Consider the following 26,414-nt stretch of genomic DNA (forward strand, 5'->3'; position numbering starts at 1 on the left):
CCCCCGGCATCCCATATTCCACTCTGCTCAAACTGGGCTACACCCTTTTACTGATGATATCCTGTATTTTTCTACCTTAATACTTTTGCTGCTGCTGTTCCCTAATTTGAGCTATAGTTTTTTTTCCCGTGTATCTAACACATCTCTTTTAATTAACTATAAGCCTATTCATTCATTCATTTAAGTATAATCTTATAACAAAGGGGAAAAGAAAAAAATAAGTAAGCTAATCTAAAGATCTAATCAGGAGACCTCATTGTTAAAACATATAGTAGAAATATGGTATTAGGGATGCTTGATGCCAGATGAAGCTGCTGAGAGACATGGACTCATGTTCATGTTCCACAAGGGTCTATCTCTAGTATTAGAAATCAAGGTGACCTTAGTTTTACTGCAACTTGGGCTAGCCAAAAACATAGTTCAACAAATAGTTTTGGCCAGGCACAGTGGCTCACGACTCTAATGAACTTTGGGAGACCAAGGCAGGAGGATCCCTTGAGGCCAGGAGTTTGAGACAAGTACAAGCAAGATGATAAGACCCTGTCATTAAAAAAAAGAAAATTTGTAATTAGCTGGACATGGGGGCATGTACCTGTAGTCCCAGCGACTCAAGAGGCTGAGGTGGGAGGATGGCTTGAGCCCTAGAGGTCTAGGCTGCAGTGAGCCGTGGTTGCACCACTGCACTCCAGCCTTCCAGCCTGGGCAACAGAGTGAGACCCTGTCTCAAAAAAAAAAAAAAAAAAATGCAAAGTAACAACAACAAAAACTGTTTTTTTAAAAAAAAAAAAATAGTTTTAAGACTCTCCCTCTCCCTCTCCCTCTCCCTCTCCCTCTCCCTCTCCCTCTCCCTCTCCCTCTCCCTCTCCCTCTCCCTCTCCCTCTCCCTCTCCCTCTCCCTCTCCCTCTCCCTCTCCCTCTCCCTCTCCCTCTCCCTCTCCCCTTTCTTCGGTCTGCCTCTCCTTCTTTTTTCGGTCTCCCACTGTTATCGAAGCTGGACTGTACTGCCATGATCTCGGCTCGCTGCAACCTCCCTGCCTCGGGCTCCTGTGACTCTCCTGCCTCGGCCTGCCGAGTGCCTGGGATTGCAGGCGCGCGCCGCCACGCCTGAATGGTTGTTGTATTTTTGGTGGAGACGGGGTTTCGCCGTGTTGACCGGGCTGGTCTCCAGCTCCTGGCCTCGAGTGATCTGCCTGCCTCGGCCTCCCGAGATGCTGGGATTGCAGACGGAGTCTCGCTAACTCAATGCTCAATGGTGCTCAGGCTGGAGTGCAGTGGTGTGATCTCGGCTCGCTGCAACCTCCACCTACCAGCCTCCTGCCTTGGCCTCTTAAAGTGCTAAGATTACAGCCTCTGCCCCGCCGCCACCCCGTCTAGGAAGTGAGGAGCATCTCTGCCTGGCTGCCCGTCGTCTGGGATGTGAGGAGCCCCTCTGCCCGGCCGCCCTATCTGGGAAGTGAGGAGCGCCTCTGCCCGGCCGCCCATCGTCTGGGATGTGAGGAGCGCCTCTGCCCGGCTGCCCCGTCTGGGAGGTGAGGAGCGCCTCTGCCTGGCCGCCACCCCGTCTGGGAGGAAGTGAGGAGCGCCTCTGCCCGGTTGCCCCATCTGGGAAGTGAGGAGCGCCTCTGCCTGGCCGCCACCCCATCTGGGAAGTGAGGAGCGCCTCTGCCCGGCTGCCACCCCATATGGGAAGTGAGGAGCGCCTCTGCCCAGCCGCCCCTTCTGGGAGGTGAGGAGCGCCTCTGCCCAGCCGCCCCGTCTGGGAGGTGAGGAGTGCCTCTGCCCGGCCGCCCCGTCTGGGAGGTGAGGAGCGCCTCTGCCTGGCCGCCACCCCGTCTGGGAGGAAGTGAGGAGCGCCTCTGTCCGGTTGCCCCATCTGGGAAGTGAGGAGCGCCTCTGCCTGGCCGCCACCCCATCTGGGAAGTGAGGAGCGCCTCTGCCCGGCTGCCACCCCATATGGGAAGTGAGGAGCGCCTCTGCCCAGCCGCCCCTTCTGGGAGGTGAGGAGCGCCTCTGCCCAGCCGCCCCGTCTGGGAGGTGAGGAGTGCCTCTGCCCGGCCGCCCCGTCTGGGAGGTGAGGAGTGCCTCTGCCTGGCCGCCACCCCGTCTGGGAGGAAGTGAGGAGCACCTCTGCCCAGCTGCCCCATCTGGGAAGTGAGGAGCGCCTCTGCCCGGCTGCCACCCCCTATGGGAAGTGAGGAGCGCCTCTGCCCAGCCGCCCACTCTGGGAAGTGAGGAGCGCCTCTGCCCGGCCGCCCACTCTGGGAAGTGAGGAGTGCCTCTGCCCAGCCGCCCCGTCTGGGAGGTGAGGAGCGCCTCTGCCTGGCCGCCACCCCGTCTGGGAGGAAGTGAGGAGGACCTCTGCCCAGCTGCCCCATCTGGGAAGTGAGGAGCGCCTCTGCCCGGCCGCCCACTCTGGGAGGTGAGGAGTGCCTCTGCCCGGCCGCCCCGTCTGGGAGGTGAGGAGCGCCTCTGCCTGGCCGCCACCCCGTCTGGGAGGAAGTGAGGAGGACCTCTGCCCAGCTGCCCCATCTGGGAAGTGAGGAGCGCCTCTGCCCGGCTGCCACCCCCTATGGGAAGTGAGGAGCGCCTCTGCCCGGCTGCCCACTCTGGGAAGTGAGGAGCGCCTCTGCCCGGCCGCCCACTCTGGGAGGTGGGGAGCGCCTCTGCCTGGCCACTCCGTCTGGGAAGGGAGGAGCGCCTCTGCCCGGCCGCCCCGTCTGGGAGGTGAGGAGCGCCTCTGCCCGGCCGCCACCCCGTCTGGGAGGAAGTGAGGAGCACCTCTGCCCGGCCGCCCCGTCTGGGAAGTGAGGAGCGCCTCTGCCTGGCCGCCACCCCATCTGGGAGGAAGTGAGGAGCGCCTCTGCCCGGCTGCCCCATCTGGGAAGTGAGGAGCGCCTCTGCCCGGCCGCCACCCCATATGGGAAGTGAGGAGCGCCTCAGCCTGACCACTCCGTCTGGGAGGTGAGGAGCGCCTCTGCCCGGCCGCCCCGTCTGGGAGATGAGGAGCACCTCTGCCCGGCCGCCCCGTCTGGGAGATGAGGAGCACCTCTGCCCGGCCGCCCCGTCTGGGAGGTGAGGAGCGCCTCTGCCTGGCCGCCACCCCGTCTGGGAGGAAGTGAGGAGCGCCTCTGCCTGGCTGCCCCATCTGGGAAGTGAGGAGCGCCTCTGCCCGGCCGCCACCCCATATGGGAAGTGAGGAGCGCCTCTGCCTGGCCACTCCGTCTGGGAGGTGAGGAGCACCTCTGCCCGGCCGCCCCGTCTGGGAGGTGAGGAGTGCCTCTGCCCGGCTGCCACCCCGTCTGGGAGGAAGTGAGGAGCACCTCTGCCCGGCCGCCCCCTCTGGGAAGTGAGGAGCGCCTCTGCCTGGCCGCCACCCCGTCTGGGAGGAAGACGTGAGGAGCGCCTCTGCCCGGCCGCCCAGTCTGGGAAGTGAGGAGCGCCTCTGCCCGGTCGCCCCGTCTGGGAAGTGAGGAGCGCCTCTGCCCGGCCGCCCTGTCTGGGAGGTGAGGAGCACCTCTGCCTGGCCGCCACCCCGTCTGGGAGGAAGTGAGGAGCGTCTCTGCCCGGGCGGCCCCGTCTGGGAAGCGAGGAGCGCCTCTGCCCGGGCGGCCCTGTCTGGGAAGCGAGGAGCGCCTCTGCCCGGGCGGCCCTGTCTGGGAAGCGAGGAGCGCCTCTGCCCGGGCGGCCCCGTTGGGGAAGTGAGGAGCGCCTCTGCCCGGGCGGCCCCGTCGGGGAAGTGAGGAGCGCCTCTGCCCGGCCGCCCCGTCTGGGAGGTGAGGAGCGCCTCTGCCCGGCTGCCACCCGGTCTGGGAGGTGAGGAGCGCCTCTGCCCGGCTGCCACCCGGTCTGGGAGGAAGTGAGGAGCGCCTCTGCCCGGGCGGCCCCGTCTGGGAAGCGAGGAGCGCCTCTGCCCGGGCGGCCCCGTCGGGGAAGTGAGGAGCGCCTCTGCCCGGCCGCCCCGTCTGGGAGGTGAGGAGCGCCTCTGCCCGGCTGCCACCCGGTCTGGGAGGAAGTGAGGAGCGCCTCTGCCCGGCTGCCACCCGGTCTGGGAAGCGAGGAGCGCCTCTGCCCGGGCGGCCCCGTCTGGGAAGCGAGGAGCGCCTCTGCCCGGCCGCCCCGTCTGGGAGGAGAGGAGCACCTCTGCCCGGGCGGCCCCGTCTGGGAGGTGAGGAGCGCCTCTGCCCGGCTGCCCTGTCTGGGAGGTGTACCCAACAGCTCCGAAGAGACAGCGACCATCGGGAGCGGGCCATGAGGACGATGGCGATTTTGTTGAAAAGAAGGGGGGGAAGTGTGGGGAAAGGAAGGAGAGATCAGATTGTTGCTGTGTCTGTGTAGAAAGGGGTGGGCATAGGAGACTCCATTTTGTTCTGACTAGGAGAAATTCTTCTGCCTTGGGATGCTGTTGATCTATGGCCTTTCCCCCAGCCCCATGCTCTCTGAAACATATGCTGTGTCAACTCAGGGTTAAATGGATTAAGGACGGTGCAAGATGTGCTTTGTTAAACAGATGCTTGAAGGCAGCATGCTCTTTAAGAGTCATCACCACTCCCTAATCTCAAGTACCCGGGGGCACAAACACTGCAGAAGGCCGCAGGGACCTCTGCCTAGGAAAACCAGAGACCTTTGTTCATGTGTTTATCTCCTGACCTTCTCTCCACTATTATCCTATGACCCTGCCACATCCCCCTCTCCGAGAAACACCCAAGAATGATCAATAAATACTTCATAAATTTAAAAAAAAAAAAAGGTAAAAGTAATACGTATTCCTCATAAAACTAAAGTGATATCTGTATTAATCCATTCTTGCATTGCTATAAAGAAATACCTGAGACTGGGAAAAAAAAAAAAAAAAAAAAAAAAAAAAGACTTACACACAAAGTCAAATAAGGCGTGTTCCCTGCCTGAAGGGGTGAAAAAACATGAACCAACAAATATAATAATTAGAATACATGATAAAATATGCACATTGTTGGGAACATATCATCTTATTCCTCTTTACCTCCCCCTCACTGCCTAACAATATCTTATACACAATAATTTATTTTTTCTAGTTTTTCCATTTTGCATTTTTAAAAAATTGAGACAGTGTTTCACTCTGTCACCCAGGCTGGAGTGCAGTGGCACGATCACAGTTCTTGCAGCCTCAACCTCCCAGGCTCAAGTGATCTTCCCACCTCAGACTCCCAAGTACCTGAGACTACAGGTACACACCACTATGCCTGGCTAATTTTTTAATTTTTTTGTAGAGACAGAGTTTTCCTATACTGTCCAGGCTGGTCTTGAACTCCTGGGTTCAAGCAATCCACCCACCTTGACCTCCCAAAGTTCTGGGATTACAGGCATGAACCACAACACCTGGCCAATAATCAATATATATTTATAAAATTGAATGGAATTCAATTTTCCAAACTAGAAGGCACAGATTCAGATCCCACCTTGGTATAAATATTCTTTGTTCAATACAGCTTGCTATAAGCTATGTGGAACATGGGAAGGTGGAAAAGATTAATTTCAAGTGCCAGGTTAAAATTATGTTGAAAAGTAAAATTAGTTGCCCTGTGGTTCAACATGCAAACTGCAGCACCAAAACAGAAACTGAAAAATAGAGTAGGCTGAGTGCGGTGTCTCACATCTATAATCCCAGCACTCTGGGAGGCTGAGGTGGGAAGATCACTTGGGCCTAGGAGTTCAAGACAAGCCTGGGCAACATAGTAAGACCTTGTCTCCACAAAACATAAAATTAGCTGGGTGCAGTGGCATGCACCTGTAGTCCTAGCTACTCTGGAGGCTGAGATGGGAGGATCACTTGAGACTGGGAGGTTGAGGCTGCAGTGAGCTGTGACGGTACCACTGCATTCCAGCCTGGGCAACAGAGGCGACCTTGATTCGGTTAATTAATTAATTAATTTGTACTTAAGATATAAAGTTTCAAATAAGATATACCCCATGTTAAGATATTATATCACCAAAACTATGCTTTTTCAACTCCAACATTTTCAAAAACCTTTAAAAAGTTTCCCAAGGTTAAAGGCAAGTAAGAAATATTTCACATTTCAGAGCCAGTTATCCTTGAAAATTGTGGAAATTGTTTCTTTTTCGGTTGATCACAGAACGGGCTGATTGCCATAAGTTACCATGTGACACAGGAAGGAAAAAGGATGTTGGCAGTGAAATGCTCTATTCGTAACTCTTTATTTAACTTTAAATGTGAGATGAAGGATGGCAGAGCTATATCATGAGTCTCCTCAAAATTATATATTCATTTTTGACCTGTAAATGCCTGAGTTACAGGGCTGGATTAAGCCCTATAAAGGCACTAAGCCATGAAAAGATTGCAGTGCCTCCACTTTCTATGTGATTTAGAATTTAAAAGATATGCTATAATTCATAGGACAGTGCACGAAAAAGTTCATTTTACTGTATGATAATTTTAAAAATAAAATAATGATATACTATGTACTAAGTAAATAGAAATCTAAGCTATATTTAGGTTTTTCCCATAATGACTGTCTCAATGCTTTGCATAAAATAATAAACTCCAAATTCTCCTGCCCCCCAAAAGAGTTTATGCCCCAGATTTGTGATCACATGCTCTGTCTATTGGGTAAAACCAGCACTGTATGAGAGGAGTTACCCACAGCCTCTTCTTAGCTTTACAATTTTTTTTTAAGAGATGAGGTCTTGCAGCCCAGGCTGGAGTACAATGGCACAATCATAGCTCACTGCAGCCTCAAACTCTGGGCTCAAGCAATCCTCCCATCTCAGACTCAGAATAGCTGGGACTGCAGACACATCACCATGCTCGGCTGGCTTTAGAATCTTTAGAGCAATTCAGAGCTGAACAACATCCAAGAATAAGTTTCCTCGAGTAGAAATGCAAAGGATATAGCTCTTATAATGGCTACCAGTATAGGCCTTCCGTAAACCCAGAGAAGCCAGGTGCTAGCATAGTATGATTTCAGGAGCACACTGGGGGCAATTTGGTCCTCCTGACTTGTATTTCTTACCATGTAGTCAATCCTAATGGCTTTTGTTCAGAAGAAATGAAGAGCTAAACTGGGTTGAAGCATTCTGTTTTGTCAGAGGGATAACAACTGTATGGATGAGGAATTGGTTTATATAACTAAAAGATATTCCTTTGCCACGAAGCCAAAAGCTGGACATAAGAATGGCCAACTAGAGCAGGGATGGGAACGAGAGGAGGGGAAAGCTGGGATATGATTCATATCAAATTTTATTTAAATGTGTTTTTTAAAGTTGTGTTTAGGTGTAGCAAAGTTTTATAATACCAAGCTATTTTTAGAGGATAGTCTAGGTAATGAACAAAAATACTCTTGCATGTGTTAAATCGCTCAGAGGACCAGGTGCATGGCTGGCAAATACCAGGTGGAATAAAAGCAGGGAAGCAGCAGCAAAGATTGAAAGGCACTCTATTTAGGAAAGAGCTGGTCAACAGGGTGGAGGAGGAAGCGAAGGAGCAGTTCAAGCTGTGTGGCCTGATTAATTTTTCTGTTGTGGAAGCTGAATGCATGAGACAGATTCTTCCATAAGCTTTCAAATAGGAAGAGACTGAGCAATTCAGGGGCAACACAGCCAAGTGCCACAAGATACATGAAGCAGTAAGATTCTTTTTCTAGGACAGTTAAGTTCATAATGTAAACTGGGGGCAGAGGAGGAGTTTCAGGAGTTTTGAGCCTTGATTGGATTGTTAGAAGTCTAACTCAATAGCCAAAAAATAGAAACAGCCCAAATACCCATCAACAGACAAATGAATGAACAAACTATTGTATATACATGCAATTGAATATGATCCAACTGTACAAAAAGAATGAAGTACTGCTACATGCTACAACATGGATGAACCTGGAAAATATTATGCTATGTGAAAAAAGTTAGTTGCAAAAGACCACATATTGTATGATTCTATTTATATGAAATGTCCAGAATAGGCAAATTTGTACAAAAACTCTATCAGTGGTTGCCAGGAGATGGGGCAATGGAATTGGCAAGCAACTACTTAATAGGTATGGGGTTTCCTTTCCAGGTGATGAAAACCATTTGGAACTAGTTAGTGGCAGTGGGTGTACAATATTGCAAACCACTGAATTGTTCCTTTTGAAATGGTTAATTTTATGTGAATTTCAACTAAATGAAAAAAAATTTGGCCAGGCACGGTGGCTCAAGCCTGTAAATCCCAGCACTTTGGGAGGCCGAGGCAGGCGGATCACCTGAGGTCGGGAGTTCGAGACCAGCCTGACCAACATGGAGAAACCCCATCTCTACTTAAAATACAAAATTAGCCGGGCGTGGTGGTGTATGCCTGTAATCCCAGCTACTCGGGAGGCTGAGGCAGGAGAATCACTTGAACCCAGGAGGCGGAGGTTGCGGTGAGCCGAGATCACGCCATTGCACTCCAGCCTGGGCAACAAAAGCAAAACTCCATCTCAAAAAAAAAAAAAAAAAAGTCTTACTCAAATCACAGGAGGCTCTAAATCTAACTTTTAATATTCAAGATCACTTAGTTATTTTTAAGCTTGAGTTACATTAAAATCAGAAAATAATAATATTTAAAAATTAATGAGAATAGTTGCTAATTATTTCCTTTTTTTTTTTTTTAGATGGAGTCTCGCTGTGTCTCCCAGGCTGGAGTGCAATGGTGTGATCTCGGCTCACTGGAACTTCCACCTCCCGGGTTCAAGCAGTTCTCCTGCCTCAGCCTCCCAAGTACCTGGCATTACAGGTGTGTACCACCACACCCAGCTAATTTTTTGTATTTTAGTAGAGACGAGGTTTCACAATGTTGGTCAAAATGGAGGTGTTTCTATTTCCATATGCCTTGATTTATTATATGTTTTGATGAATAATGTATTTTCTATGATAAAGAATATGTATAACTAACCAGTGGTGATATTCAAAATATTTAATGACTTGTGCAGCATGGACACTGACAAATCAGATACAATACCGGATGTCAACAACTGATGGGCAAATGTTCTACTTACATTATCTCTGATAATCAATTTAATAGAAAGTTTAGCTGAGCAAACAATGAAGCCATAACCATGGCACCACAGTCTTCCCTATGACAATGAGTCTGATCTATAAACCTAGCATCCAGGAGGAAATAAATAGGTACACAGACACTGGTATTAAAAGCTATGTCACATATGTTTGTGATGTGTTATTAGTGAATAGTTCATTGTTTGGCTTGAATGTTTACATGGCCTAGTATTTTTCCCTGCATAGTCTGTAACAGGGAAAATCATTAGGCTGTATGTCATGCTCTACATTCTGTTGTGAAATTCAGTCAACTAATGCCAGGGAATGACATCTGCAGAACTTTGTCTGGAATCGGAACATAAGGACATGCCACATACAGCTGAAGTGATATATCTGGATTCAATATTTATATCCCCCCAAAGTTTGTATGTTGAAGTTTTCCCAATGTGATGGTATTTGGAAATGGAGCCTTTAGGAAATAATTAGGGTTAGATAGTGTCCGGGGGAGGGTGTCCTCATGATGAGATTAGTGCCCTTATAAGCTCTTACCAGAGAGCTCACTTACTCTCCCTATGTGAACACAGAGAAGAGGTCATGAGCACACAGCAATATGGTGGGCCACCTACAAGCCAAGAAAAGAGGCCTCAGAATGAAACCTACCTTGCCCTGCACCTTGATCCTAGACTTCCAGTCTCCAGAACTGTGAAAAATAAATTTCTGTTGTTTAAGCCACCCAGTCTGTGGTATTTTTTTATGGCAGCCTGAGCAGATTAAGACATAAAGACTTCAATTTAAAAATTTTTCTCCCCTATATGGGTCTTTATATTCCTCGTTTATGAAGTAGTCAAAGAAGGAATCCTACCCCCATCCTGAAGGCATTCTCCGTATGGCCCCTTTTTCTACATTACTTTCTTGGTTATTTTGAACACAAAGTACCTTAATGTGGTAAAAGGACAACAGATAGTTTACCATTCATCCAAAGAATGATGAATAAAATAAAGTGATCTCGTTCCATGTTTTTGCAATTCTAAGTGAATATGTACATATTTGTTACTGAAAAGTTGTAAATAATATCAGGGTTGGGTTTTTTAAATTAGTAAAGTCATTTAGGAACATTGAGGTTTCAATTTATTCAGTACGTTGATGTGAAGAAGCTTGTTTGAACTTTTCTAACTTATTAGTGAATAGCTCACTGCTCGGCTTGAATGTTTACATGGCCTAGTATTTTTCCTGCGTAGTTTGTGATAGGGAAAATCATTAGGCTGTATGTCATGCCCCACATTCTGTTGTGAAATTCAGTCAACAAATACCAGGGACGTCCACAGACCTTTGTCTGGAATTGGAACAGAAGAACATACCACATAGGGCTGAAGTGATATATCTGGATTCCTTCTCTTCATCTTTTCTTCCGTCCTTGTTTGTCTCAGAGAAATACATTTATGATGTGACTCCTATGGTTAAGACTTGTATCAAGATAAATTGATTTGTAGCAGTCTGACCAGGGAGAAACTAATTCCACTTAATCTGCATAGCTCAAAATAAGTTGCCATGAAAAAGAAAAGAATAAAAGACTTTATACTTGTTTTGTCTCTTACATCTTTAAGATCCAATTCTCCTTATATAAGAAAAAAAGCAGCATTTTAGCCAAAATCTATGGAAGGTAGACTTGCTATATTTAAAACAATGTTCTTTTTGTATAGGTTTTTGAAAATCTGTGAAATGGACTGATTTCTAACGTGCCTTAACATGACTACTTTTCTAGTAATGTTTTAGATGTCATTCATTCTGCATTTTAAAATATTATTCACATGGCACAATGTAGTAATAAATACAGTCAAATGCCTGGCTAGTATGTTTTTTGGCAATTTCTATAAACTTTTACAATCTGGAAAAATCAAGTTGGAATAACTCAGCAACAAGCAGGGTGTGGATTTAGGAAAATAGAGTGGGGTTCTCCACGCTGCGAAGCAGAAATCCAGCCCAAAGCAGCAGCCGATGATATATTATTATCTGTGGAGAAGGCCACATAGAAAAACAAAATAAAATTGAAGGATCCAATCAAATGAAATGAATGTGAATACAGTATATTGTACAAAAACAGAACCAAAAAATACGTGGGTTATGAGCCTCTGTTAAATGCATTAATTCAGAGGAACATTTTAACTTTCATTTGCATTACCCTTCAACCTGTCAAATTGTTGTGTGGCTTTTAAGTTAGCATTCTTATCTTCATAGACAATTGCAAACATTCTGTTCCATTTTCTAAGTATAAATTATTATAAAAATAAGTATGGATTTTAATAACTAACATTTTAAAAGGATACTTTTAGGCCAGGGGTTGTGGTTCACGCCTGTAATCCCAACACTTTGGGAGGCCAAGGCAGGAGGATCGCTTGGGCCCAGGAGTTAGAGACCAGCCTAGGCAACATAGTGAGATCTTATCTCTACAAAATATACAAAAATTAGTCAGGCATGGTGGCACACACCCACAGTCCCAGCTACTCGAGAGGCTGAAGTGGGAAGATCACTTGAACCTGGGAGGTTGAAGCTGCAGTGAGCTGTGATCGCACAACTGCACTTCAGCCTAGGCAACAGAGTGAGACCCTGTCTCAAAAAAAAATTAAAAAGATGCTTTTACATACAGTATCTCATTAAACTGTGAGGTTTGAGTAATGGAAGGGGCACTGGCTTTGGACTCAGGGAGAAAAGTTGTAGGGCATAGATAAGTGATTTAACTTCTCTAAACCTCCATTTCTCCATTCATATAATGGCATCTACTTTTTAGAGCTGTTGAGAGTGCAATATAAATAAACAAATGAAAATGTTCTGTGCATACTAAGCACTGAAAAAATATAAATTTCTTTTCAAATGCCTCAATAATAAGTAAATTCAACTTTATTATTTCAGAAACATCATTGAAGATATTATTATATAAATTATTATATAAGTAATATTATTGTATTATTTTATGCTTCTGCTTGTACAACCCTTTTATTACTCTTGTTTATCCTATCAGTTCTTTTTAAGATATTATTTATTTACTAGTTTGATTTACCAATGTTATTTTTATTCTCAAGGGCTGCTGCTTCCTTTCTACTCCACTTTCTCTTCATCCCCTTTCTGGTATCTCTAGTCTTTCACCTGCTTTTACTCAAACCTTGATTTTTCTGAGTTATAGCCTCTGAAGCATGCGTAGCGTTTGATAGATTGTTTCATGGCTTTACCTTTCATAGGAAAGGTAATTTACAAATGAAGTGAGGCTCGCACATTAGTGATGTTACTGGATTTCTTTTTAACACACATGCCAGAATTTATATTTTCACATCAGTGTTGTCACAGTCAAAGCAGTCACTGTGGGAGTTCATCCATTTGTCTGTAATTATGTGACTATTGATACTAACATGGGTCTCAGGACGCAAGTGTATTATGCTTGAGGAAGTTTGTGTGTATCCCAATTCAGGCATAGCTTTCAACTTTCACTCTCCCTCAACCACCTCATGATTTCCAAATTATTCATTACAGCGGTCAAACAGTGTAATCACCCCCTCAACTAGCTTACGCCTTGCTTCATCTTACTCACTTGAAAAAGCTGCAACACTAGTTATATCTAACTTTCTGCCTATTCCATACCTGTACTCTTGCTGCTGAACATAGATGGAGAAAAAATCCCACACAACCACCAACTTCAAATAGATTCTTAATGCAGCTCAAGAATCATATTACATTTTCCTAGTCCATTCATTCTCCCAATCTCATAAATTACTATTTCACACTTCTCCTGTCCTCAAACTTCCAACATCATCTCCTCCCATTATCACACTCACCTGAGAGAAAACAGAAACTGGAAAAGAACTCTCACAACGTTTCACCACCACATCTACCAAACTACCAGCTTCTGTGCCTGTGTGTGGAATTGTGCCTATATGCCCATGCTCCTATCTTATGCCAACCCTTCCTTTGTCCACTAGATTCTATCCCTACTCACCTACTCAAGAACATCATCCCAGCAATTCACCCCTCAATCTCCTGCATCATCCATTTCCTACTTTCTACTAAATCATTGCCATCAGCATTTTAAAAAATACTATTGTTTCTCTCATCTGAAAAAATTCTTTATCCCACTTCTCCCCCAACACACACATTTTTAGTCTCTACTTTATAGCAAAACTCAGAAAAACCTGCCCATACACCCATTTTCTGTTGAGCCCACTACAATCAGGCTTTCACCACCATCATTCCAATCAAACTACTCTTTTCAAGCTCATCAATGGGCTCCACATTGCTAAACCCAATGTTCAATTCTCAGTTCAAACCTTGTCTTATTAGTGGGAATTATCATTTACCACTTACTCCTGCTTGGCTTCCAGGACCCCACCTTCTTCTGTCTCACTGGCCTCTCATTATCAGTCTCCTTTGCTGAATCCTTTTTTTAGCCCAATTTCTAGAGTGTCCCAGGGCTCAATCCTTGGTCTTTTTCTCTTCTTTATCTATTGAACCTTGCAGTACTCTTTGGTAAGCTCGTCCATTCTTTAAATATTGTCTGTATGCTGATGATTTCCAAACATATATGATCAGCCTTCTCCCATGAACTCCAGGATCATATATCCAACACCTCTATTTGGATGTCTAATAGGCTTCACAGACCCAAAATCAATTTCCTGATAACTCTCAAGCCTATTCTTCTCACATTTTTTATCTCACTAAAGAGCAACTCCATCCTTCAAGTTGTCCAAGCTAAAAATCAGAGAGTTGTCCTTATTATTCTCTATTCCTCATTAGCCACATCTAAAAGTCCTGTCAATAATACTTTCAAAACGTATTCAGAATGCAACCACTTCTCACCACCTCCTCTGCCAAATTAATGATTGAAATTATTAGCACTTTTTGCCTGGATTACTACAATACTCCCCTAAATGGTCTCCCTGCTTCCATTTTTGCTCACCAATATAGTTTGGATGTGTGTCCCTATCCAAATTAAATGCTGAATTGTAATCTTCAATGCTGGAGGTGGGACCTGGTGGGAGGTAATTGGATCATGGGGTGGAGTTTGTTATGAATGTTTTAGCACCATCCCCCCCTTGGTACTGTATAGTGAGTGAATTCTCAATGAGATCTGGTTGTTCAAAAGTGTGTGGCACTCCCAACCTTTCTCTCTTCCTCCTGCTCCAGCCACATAAAAAGTGCCTGCTTCCCCTTTGCCTCTCACCATGATTGTAAGTTTCCTGAGACATCCTCAGAAGCAGAAGTTGCTATGCTTCCCGTACAGCCATGTGGAACTGTGAGCCAATTAAATCTCTTTTCTTTATGAATTACCGAGTCTCAAGTACTTATTTATAGCAGTGCGAGAACAGACTAATACACTCACCTACCTATATAGTCTGCTCTCACCACAGCAGCCAGAGTGATCCTGTTAAAACATAAGTCAAATCACATAAGTCATTTACTCAAAAACCCTATTCCAAATCCAAAGTTGTTACAGTGACCCAGAAGGCCCTACCAGATCAGATTCTCTGTTCCCTTTCTTAATTTATCTCCAGCTACTCACCCTCTTGCTTGCCTCAGTCCAGCACATTGGCCTCTTATTTCTGAAACCCTATAGTCAGTTTTCTACCTGAGTCTCTCCACTTGCTGTTCTCTCTACTTGTAACATTCTTCCCGCAGACATCCACATAATTAGCTCTCACTTCTTCCAAGCCTTCATCGAGACTTTCTCTGACTATCCTATCTAAAGTTAAGCTACTATCACACAACCACCACTAGTTTAATCAAACCTTTTCTGAATCGCTTTTTCTTTATCACCATTTACATTTTACTTATTAATGTTGTTTAATATCTGTCCCTGCCCCCACCTAGAATGTAAGTTCACAAGGCAGAGATTTTGCCTGATCTGTTTATTATTGTATCGGTAGGATATAGAACAGAGCCCAGAAACATAAAGTATAAAGTAGGCGCTCAAGACACTTTGTTGGATCAATTATTTCTAGCTTAAAAACTTCCAGCAGACAAACCTTCATGTTCTGAACTGTGGCATAATTATTTGAGTAGAATCCTAGAATGAAACAGGAATTCTGATTTTGAAACAACAATCAAACAAACCAAAAACTTGAAAGTAAGATGTAGGGCACAGGATGAGATTCCAAGGAGAATGAGAATGCAAGGATGAGAAATCGAAGGACAAGGGAAATAATAGGCATAGAGGTAAACAGCATGAACCCCTTCATGGGGATGCTCTCAGTCATCAGACCCCTATATCCATGGCACATGTTGTTAGTAGCCCACCTGCACTGAAGTGAGTGTGGTTCAGTTAGACAGATAGGTGGGACCAGGAATGCACAGATTAAGTTGGCAGCTGTTTGGGATAATATCATTGCACACACCGCTGTAAGGATTTCCTACACTTAGATGCATAGGGATGTAGAAGGGGATTCTCCTACCACGCAACTTAGCAGTTATGAGTTATTGGCTGGTGGAGCTGTTGAAAAAGTTGCGGTGATACAGGAACGATGGTTCATACCTGTAATCCTAACACTTTGGGAAGCCGAGGTGGGAGGATCGTTTGAGCCCAGCAGTTCGAGACCAGCTTGGGCAACATAGTGAGATCTCTTCTCTACTAAAAATAAAAAATCAGCCAGGGCCAGGAGCAGTGGCTCACACCTGTAATCCCAGCACTTTGGGAGGACAAGGCAGGCAGATCATTTGAGGCCAGGAGTTTGAGACCAGCCTGGCCAACATGGTGAAACCCCGCTTCTACTAAAAATATAAAAATTAGGCTGGGCACAATGGCTCATGCCTGTAATCCCAACACTTTGGGAGGCCGAGTCGGGTGGATCACCTGAGGTTGGGAGTTCGAGACCAGCCTGACCAACATGGAGAAACCCTGTCTCTACTAAAAATACAAAATTAGCTGGGTGTAGTGGTGCATGCCTGTAATCCCAGCTACTCGGGGGGCTGAGGCAGGAGAATTGCTTGAACCCGGGAGGCGAGATTGCGGTGAGCCGAGATCATGCCATTGCACTCCAGCCTGGGTAAAGAGTGAAACTCCGTCGTGGGGAAAAAAAAAAAAATTAGCCAGGCGGGCACTTGTAGTCCCAGCTACTTGAGAGGCTGAGGCAGGAGAATTGCTTGAACCCGGGAGGCAGAGGTTGCAATGAACCAAGGTCACACCACTGCACTCCAGCCTGGGTGAAAGAGTGAGACTTTGTCAAAAAAAAAAAAAAAAAAAAAAAATAGCCAGGCGTGATAGCAAGCATCTGTAGTCTTAGCTACCTGAGAAGATGAGGTGGGAAGATTGCTTGAGCCTGGGAAGTTGAAGCTGCAGTGAATTGTGATTGTGCCACTGCACTCCAGCCTGGGTGATGGAGGGAGGAACGGTCAAAGGAAGGAAGAAAGAAGGAAAGAAAGAGGAAGGAAGGAAGGAAAAGAGAAAGAGAGAGAGGAAAAAGGAAAAAGAAGAAGGAAAGAAAGAAAGAGAAAGAAAGAAAGAAGAAGAAAGAAGGAAGGAAGGAAAGAAGGAAGAAAGAAAGGAAGAAAGAAAGAAAATAAATTAATTACAGTGGATAAAGAGGTTCTCTTCAGATTCCATTTCACAGTGAGTACAGGGGGAAAAAACCCCATCTTGGATTTACCTATGAACTGAGAGCCTAGGTGACTGACATCTTATCTATTGTCTCTGAGTGAGTGGCAGCAATCCTCAAGAATCTTGGATTCCAGGCAAAAGATTGCAATGGAGGGTAGAGAGACTGGGGCCAAAGGCCCTATTCTCAGCTGATGACACTCATTTAAGCTAAGTGCTGGGGATACAGCAAAAAATAAGATGCCACCCCCACACTCAAGGAGCTCAAACTCCGGTGGAGATTGGGATGAGGAAATATGGCCCAATAAATAGACCATAAAAATATAATGTTTAAAGGGCAATGATAAAATACAGGTTGTCATTAAAAAAAAAGTCAAGAAGGGGAACCAAATACACTCTAGATTAAGTGGGATCAAATAAATCTTTCAAGAAGTGATGCCAAAATGTAGGCCTGAAGAATAAGTAGGAAAGTAGTATGGAAGGAGATGGGGCATTTTATGCAGAGAAGACTATGAGCAAATGAATGTAGGTAAATAATGGCATGGGTGTTCCAAAGAACTACAACACATTCATTATTGCTGGATAATGAAGTTTGAATCGGGGGGTGATCAGGCATAACACTGGAGAAGCAAGTGGGAGCTAGTTATGGGGCCCTGTGTTCCTACTTAAAGACCTTCTTCTGTAGATAAGGGGGTGGTGGGAAGGTTTTGAGCATGGGAGTCGGCATTTCAGAAAATTTCCTCTCACTGCAAAATGTGGGCTCCACTGAAATAATAAGACTGGAGACTGGAAAAACAGACGGGCAAGTCACTGTTATAACTTAGAAGAGATGATGGTTGATTGAGCTAGGATAATGACAGTAAAGAAGGGGAGAAGGAGAATTTAAGAAACATTTCAAGGTTAAAATAAGTAAGTCTTTGATGACTGACATAGTTTGATATTAGTATTCTCCAAATATGACCCCCAGTGTTGGAGGTGGGGTCTAGTGGGAGGTGTTTGGCTCACTGGGGCAGATCCCACATGAATGGCTTGGTGCCCTTTCTGCAGTAAGGAGTGAGTTCTTGTTCTATTAGTTCGTGGACAAGCTGGTTGTTTAAAAACTTGGCACACCTCCCATCACTCTCTTGCTCCCTCTCTTTCTGTGTGACATGCCAGCTCTCCTTCCACTTTTCCCATGAATGAAAGCTTCCCGAGGCCTTCACCAGAAGCAGATGCTGATGCCATGCTTCCTATACAGCCTGCAGAACTGCGAGCCAAATAAATCTCTTTTCTTTATAAATTACCCAGTCTCAGGTATTTCTTTATAGCAACACAAAATGGACTAACACAATGACTTACTGGATATTAGGATGAGAAGAATAGAAGAAGCTAGGATAACTTCTATTTTTCTTGCTTGGGCATCTGTGTGGAAGGGGGTACCATACTTTTTGAAACAGAAAATAAAGAGGTACCTGTTATCAGAGAAGGTGCTTAGTATTACTGGACTGAGATCAGTAACAGAAAGGACTTCCATTAGATGACTGCGGGAGCTATTGAATTCAGAAAGTCATTGGAAGCTGAAAGTTGAATGTGAAGCTAAATTGCAAAAGGCAAGGAATAGCCAAAACCAACTATTTGAAGATGAGTACATTTCTGGGAATCAGAGGCCAGAGGTGTAAACACAGTAGATGGCACATAAATGAAGAGAGGTACATAAAATTATACTCTGCAACTCATATAGCACCAAGCTAAGCTGGCTGACCTTAAAGAACCAGTAACTGAATGAGCAGAGATATGTGTTTTGGAATAGCGTATAAATATGCTTTCAGCTGTATGTAATAGAAAATCCCATGGTATAAACCATAAAGAAAATGTTTAACACATATAAGAAGAAGACTCAAGGTTAGGTGGCTTTACTGTTTGTTTTCTTTTGTTTCATTTTTTCAGTGTCTCAAAGAATTATAGGACAAGGTTCATTCCATCTTTCTGTTCTGCCGTGCGTAAAGTGGCAATTTTGTCCTCTGCCTTATTCTTCTTTCTTATGTTCAGAAGATGATTGCTGCAGTTCCAGCCACAACATCTAACATAACTACCACCAGTGGAAGAAGAGACCATATTATCCTGTGAATATCTATTAAAGATTGAGTAAACTATTTCAAAAAGCTCCCCACCAAAACATCCTCTCTCATATAACTAATGAAAATTGAGTTACATGTCCATACTGCAAACACTAACAAGGGGAAAGAGATTTGTATCATTGGCTTAGACTAATCAGTATTTACTACCTCAGCAGGTGATGTGGTCATTCTCACTAACGGACAAATAATGGAGAAAAATTGGGGTTCTGTTGACAAGGAAGAAGGGGTGGTAGGTACTGAATAGGTATCCAACAGTGTCCACCACACTCTTCAGCAGAAAAAAGAAAAAAAACTGTTATTTGACAGCAGATTTCATTTTTTTTTTTAATGGACAAGTAATTCTGAAGCCAACACTCATAAATAAGGAAGATGGATGATCAATCTAAGCACAACCTTTCTCTCCTAGATCAGTTTCACTGTATGCTAAAGGCTTGCTACTTAAAGTGTGGTCCATGGATTAGCATAACCTGAGGGCTTACTAGGAAAGAAGACTATGAGACTCAACCACAAACCTACCGCTGTGGCTTAAATGTTTGTGTCCCTTCCAAAATTTATGTTGAAATTTAATCTCCAATGCAAAATTATTAAGAGGTTGGGCTTGCCAAGCACAGTGGCTCATGCCCGTCATCCCAGCAATTTGGGAGGCCGAGGTGGGAGGATATCTTAAGCCCAGGGTCTGACACCAACCTGGGCAGTATGGTGAGACCCCATCTCTACAAAAAATAAAATAAAATAAATTAGCTGGGCATAGCGGTGTGCGTCTGTAGTCCCAGCTACTTGGGAGGTTGAGGTACGAGGATCGCTTGAGTCGAGGAGTTTGAGGCTGCAATGAGCTGTGATTGCACCACCACACTACACTCCAGCCTGCGCCACAGAGCAAGACTCTGTCTCAAAAAAAAAAAAAAAAAAGGGATGGGGCCTTTAGGAGGTGATTAGGCCATGAGAGCTCTACCCCTATGAATGGGATTCATGCTTTACAAAAGGGCTGGAGGGAACAAACTAGATCCTTTTGCCCTTCTGTCCCTCCCGCCATGTGAAGGCACAGCATTTGTCTCCTCTGGAGCATGCAGTGTTCAAGGTGCCATCTTTTCTTTTCTTTCCTTTTTTTTTCTTTCTTTCTTTCTTTCTTTTTTTTTTTTTTTTTAAGACAGAGTCTCTCTCTCTGACCCAGGATGGAGTGCAGTGGTGTAATCAAGGCTCATTGCAGGATCGACCTCCCGGGTTCAAGCAATCTTTCTGCCTCAGCCTTCTGAGTAGCTGGGACTACAGGAACACACCACCACACCCAGCTAATTTTTTTATTTTTTATTTTGTAGAGATAAGGTCTTACTTTGTTGCCCAGGCTTGTCTCAAAACTCCTGAGCTCAAGTGATCCTCCTGCCTTGGCCTCCCACAGTGCTGTGATTACAGGCATGAGCCACTGTGCCCAGCCTCAAGATGCTATCTTGTAAGTAGAGACTGGGGCTTCACCAGACACTGAACCTGCCAGCAACTTGATCTTGGCCTTTCCAGAACTGTGAGAAACAAATATCTATTATTATAAATGACCTAATCTCAGATATTTTGTTATAGCAGCACAAACAGATTAAGACAACTACTGAATTAGAAGCCACCTTTTTAAAGTAATACAGTTTAAAGAGATGATTGTGTGCATTTAAAGTTACACTAAGCAACACTAGTCCTATTAGATGTCCCTTTGAAAAAGTGTCATATATCTAATAGAGGACTTTAAAATGTATTTTTAAAAAATCTTTCAAAATGTAACAATAAAACAAGAAAAGCCCAATAAAATGTGGGCAAAATATTTCAACAGTCATTACACCAGAGAAGATATACAGATGGCAAATAAGCCCATGAAAATATATTCAACATCATTAATCATTACAGAAGCACATGACAATATAATCTATTAGAATCATTACAGAAGCACATGACAATACACATCTATTAGAATGGCTAAAATGAAAACAATGGCCATACTCGGTGTGGTGAGAATCTGAAGGACTGGAACTGTCTTATACTGCTGGTGAGAATGGAAAATGGAACAAATGATTTGCACAACAGTTTGGCAGTTTTCTAAAAAGTTAAACACACTAAAAGGCTAAACGTACACTTCCCATATGATTCAGCCATTCTAGTAATAGTTATTTATCCAAGAGAACTGAAAGCCTATGTCTCTGTAAAGACTTGTACATTAATGTACAAAGCAGTTTTATTTACAATAGCCAAAACATGGAAATGTCCATCAATGAAAGAATGGATAAACATACTGTGGTATAGTCATACAATGGACTTCTATATATTCAGCCATAAAAAGGGATGAACTGCTGATAAATGTAACAACATAGAAAAAAATCTAAAAATAAGTATGCTAAGTGAAAGAAGCCAGGCCAAAAAAGATGACATACTGTATAATTTTATTTATGTAAAACGCTAGAAATTACAAACTAGTGGCAGAAATCAGATGGGTGGTTGCCTGGTAATGAAAGCAGGAGATGGTGATGACCAGAGGGCAGGATTAAGAAGGGATAGGAGTAAATTTGGGGGGATTATGGATATGATAATTACCTTGGTTGTGGACATGGTCTCATGGATATCTATATATATCAAAATGTATGAAACAGCACACTGTAAACATCTGAAGTTAAAAAATAAATATATACATATACCAATTATATTTCAATAAAATGGTTTTGAAAAAGCAGCCCATGGTCAAAAAATGTGGAAAAAACATATCGTGTTCAACTTTGGAGCTTGTAAATGCTCATGCACAGATTAAAATCTCAGAGAAAACTTACAGTAAATAAATCTTTTAGTTGGACTTGGTGGCACGTGCCTGTAGTCTGAGCTATGAAGGAGGCTGAGGTGGGAGGATCTCTTGAGCCCAAGAGTTTGAGGCTTCAATGAGCTGTGATCACTCCAGACACTGCACTCCAGCCTAGGTGACAGAGTGAGACCTCATCTTTTAAAAAAAAAGGAGAGGGAGAAGGGAAAGAAAGAAATCTGCTATCTGCTTGACCCAAATTTTCACAAAGTTATATGACAATAAAATCCTTCCACCATGTAATAGCTATTAATATCCCATAGACAAATCTGTCATGGGATTAGAGAAAGAAAACTAATTAAAATTAAAAATATATACCCAATAGACACTTTGGGAAATGCTGCTCTATGACAGTGATTCGCAAAACATGACCCAGCACCAGCAGCATTGTCCTCACCTGGAGATGTGTTAGAAATGCAAATCATCAGGCTCCATTTTAAACCTACTAAATCAGAAATTCAGGGTGGGACCCACAAGTCTATATATCAACAAGTGCTCCAAGTGATTCTGAAGCACCCTAAAGTTTGAGAAACACCATTTTAGAACAATATGTCTGACCTCTTGTGTTTCTAGTAAACTGACTATATAAACAATGGTAATATTATATTTAGAACAAATATGTAACCTAACAAGACAATAAATTGGGTGTGGAAAACATCTTTTTTAGAAATGTAAAGACTGGCATATTTATTTTAAAAGAAAAGCAGTCTCAACCTCCTCCTCCTCCTCCTCCTCAACCTCCTCCTCCTCCTCTCCTCCTCCTCCTCCTTCTTCGTTTTTTGAGACAGAGTCTCACTCTGTCAACCAGGCTGGAGGGCAGTGGCCCAATCACAGCTCACTGCAGCCATAATCTCCCGGGCTCAAGTGATCCTCTCACCTAAGCCTCCTGAGTATCTGGGACCACAGGTGCACGGCACCACATCTGGCTAATTATTTTATTTTATTTTTTTGTAGAGATAGGGGGTCTCACTATGTTGCCCAGGCTAGTCTCTAAGTCCTGAGCTCAAGTGATCCTCCCACCTTAGCCTCCTAAAGTGCTGAGATTACAGGCATGAGCCACCACGCTTAGCTATATTTGGAATAAATATGTAGCCTACTAAGACAATGAATTGAGTGTGGAAAACATATTTTAGATATATAAATGCTGGTATGTTTATTTTAAAAGAAGAGCAATCTCAACCTTATTCTTGAATCTCATATATCAAAGTAGTTCAGTGCTCCAGGGAAAGGCACCACAAAAATGCAATGTTAACACCATCAAGGAAGTGCAAAGACAACCTATAGAGTGGGAGAAAATACTTTCAAACCATATATCTAATAAGAAATGTGTATTTGCATATATAAAGGACTCTTACAACTCAACAATTAAAAAGATTAGTGGCCCAATAAAAAAGGAACAAGGAATCTGATTGAAGTTTCTTTAAAGAAGATATGTAAACGGCCAATAAGCATGTTATAAGGTGCTCAACATCATTAGTGAAATACAAATCAAAACCACAGTGCACTAATATAGCTCAGTAGATATTTGTTGAAGGGAAATATAAAAACGAATTTGTGGAAAGAAATGAGTTATCAAGCCATGAAAAGACATGAAGGCCCATCAATGACAGATTGGATAAAGAAAATGTGATACATATACACCATGGAATACTATGCAGCCATATAAAAGAATGAGGTCATGTCTTTTGCGGGAACATGGATGGAGCTGGAGGCCATTACCATTAGCAAACTAACATAAGTACAAAAAACTGAATCCCACATGTTCTCACTTACAAGTGGCAGCTAAATGATGAGAACTCATAAACACAAAGAAGAAAACAACAGACACTGGAGTCTACTTGAGAGAGGAGGGTGGGAGGAGGGAGAGGAGTAGAAAAGATAACTATTGGTTACTGAGCTTAATAACTGGGTGATGAAATAACCTGTACAACAAACCCCAGTGACACGAGTTTACCTATGTGACAAACCTTCACATGAACCTCTGAACCTAAAATAAAAGTTTATTTAAAAAAACATAAAGAAACATTAAATGAATAATACTAAGTGAAATAAACCAGTCTGAAAAGGCTGCATATTTTATGATTACAATTATTTGACATTCTGGAAAAGGAAAACTATGAAGATAGTGCTTTTTAGGGGTTATGGGGAAGGGAAAGATGAAGAGTTGAATCATTAGAGGATTTTTAGGGCAGCGGAACTATTGTTATGGTGGATACATGTTATTATACATTTGTTCAAACCCATAAAATGTACACCACCGAGAGTGAACCTTCATGTAAACTATGGACTTGAATTAATAATAATGTATTAATATTAGCTCATTAATTATAACAAATACACCACATTAATGCAAGTTTTAATAATAGGGGTATTGTGTATTTGAGGATGTATATGGGAACTCTGTACTATGTTCAATGTTTCTGTTTCATACCTACTAGGATGGCTGTAATGAAAAAGACAGGATAATAACAGGTGTTGGTGAGGATGTGAAGAAACTGGATCATTCAAATATTGCTGGTAGAAATGTAAAATGTTGCCACAGCTTTGAAAAATAGTTTTACAGTTCCTCATAATGTTATACGTAGATACAATATGACCCAGCAATTCGACTCTTATGAATGTATACAAGAGAACTGAAAGTATAACCCCTCAAAAACTGGTACATAAATGCTCAAAGCAGCATTTTTCATAATAGCCAAAAGATGAAGACAATGCAAATGTCCATTAACTACTGAGGAGTGGATAAACAAAATGTAGTATGGCCATACAATGGGATATTATTCAGCCATGAAAAGGAATGTGGTACTGATCCATGCCACAACATGGATTGACCATGAAAATACGCTAAGTGAAAGAAGCCAGTCAGAAAAACAAACAAACAAAAAAACACACATATTGGCTAGGCACGGTGGCTTATGCCTGTAATCCCAACACTTTGGGAGGCCAAGGCAGGTGCATCACTTGAGGTCAGGAGTTCAAGTCCAGCCTGGCCAACATGGTGAAACCCCGTCTCTACTAAAAATACAAAAATTAGCCGGGCATGGTGGCACATGCCTGTAGTCCCAGCTACTTGGGAGGCTGAGGCAGGAGAATGGCTTGAACCTGGGAGGCAAAGGTTGCAGTGAGCCGAGATCACGCCACTGCACTCCAGCCTGGGCAACAGAGCGAGACTCCATCACCCCCCGACCACATCCCCCCCAAAAAAATAGAACAGAAAAAGAAAAAAACACATATTGTATGTTAGTGGTTGCAAAGGGCTGAGGGAACGGGGAGAATGAGGAGTGACTGCTAATAGATAGAAAATGGGTTTGTTTTCAGGGTGTTGAAAATCTTCTAAAATTAGTGCATGAGTCTGTTCTCACATTGCTAAAGGAAACACCCAAGACTGGGTAATTTATAAAGGAAAGAGTTTTAATTTACTCACAGTTCAACATGGCTGGAGAGGCCTCAGGAACCTTGCAATCATGGTGGAAGGTAAAGAGGAAGCAAGACACCTTCTTCACAAGACAGCTGGAAGGAGAATGAACGCAGGAGGAACTACCAAACACATAAAACCATCAGATCTCATGAGAACTCACTATCACGAGAACAGCATGGGAGAAACTGCCCCCATGATTCAGTTACCTCCACCTGGTCTCTCCCTTGACACGTGAGGATTATGAGGATTATGGGGATTAAAATTCAATATGAGATTTTTGGGTGGGGACACAGCAAAACCGTATCAATTAGATAATGGGATGGTTGCACAACTCTATAAATATACTAAAAACCATTGATTTATACACTTTAAAAGGGTAAATTTTATTGTATGTAAATTATATTTCAAAGATTATGTAAAATATGCAGTGCTAGCTGCCTTTGTTGTAAATTCAAGCTGTTTCTCAGTACTTCATTATGCAATAATCAGATAACATGCTGGTGATAATCACTCTGTCTTGCATTTTTAACAATGAAACCATATGAAAGGTCTGTATAGCTTCATGCTCTGTTGAAATCTGGAATGTGATTATTCCATTTCCTCAAGTTTCCCCTTCTTGAGGTCCTGTATATATATGTTTTTATGAAAAATAAGTAAAAAACATATATTAATAACCAAATATCAAACAGTATGCAATTTTGGTAAGTTATATATATCCTAAATCTTAATTGGAAACTTTGGGACATATGGTAGCAATTTTAAGTGATCACAGGATTATTTATTAAATGACTGATACAATAACAATGCACTAAATGGCATTTTATTTGATCAAAAGCTGAAAGCACTCTCAAACTGTCTGACTTTAGCTGTGTTCACATAAAGCAACAATAAGTCATCCAAAGTTTGATCATTTTGACAGACAGTTAAATAGCACCATTCTGCCTTGAAACACTTTCTCACTCTCTGACTGCTTCTCTTCTCCCCTCTTCTAGGGCTCTTTCTTTCTCCTCTCACTCCTGATTATAGATACTCCCCCCCTCCAGAGTTCTGTCGTTACACTCTGGGATGAATGTGGATTGGGGAAGGCCAGAGGGAAGACTGTACTGGGCTGAATGATGGTCCCCCCAAAAGATATGTCCTCGTCCTAATCCTCAGAACTTGTGAATATTACCTTATATGGCAAAAAAGTGAAAATTATATGATCAAAAAAAGTGACTAAATTGAATGTCTTAAGAGGAAGAACTTATCCTGAATTATCTGGTGGACCCTAAATGCAATCACACGTACCTTTATAATATAGAAGTGAAAAGAATTTTGAGACAGAAAAGGAGGAAACAGATTGGAGTGATGTGGTCACAAGCCAAAGAAATTCTGGAGCCACCATAAGCTGGAAGAGATAGAGAAAGGATCTTCCCCTAGTACCTTTGGAGACAGAACCCCTGTCAACACCTTGATTTTGGACCTCTGGCATCTGGAACTGCA

Source organism: Pongo pygmaeus, chromosome X (assembly GCF_028885625.2).
Source record: "Pongo pygmaeus isolate AG05252 chromosome X, NHGRI_mPonPyg2-v2.0_pri, whole genome shotgun sequence".
Classification (NCBI taxonomy): domain Eukaryota; kingdom Metazoa; phylum Chordata; class Mammalia; order Primates; family Hominidae; genus Pongo; species Pongo pygmaeus.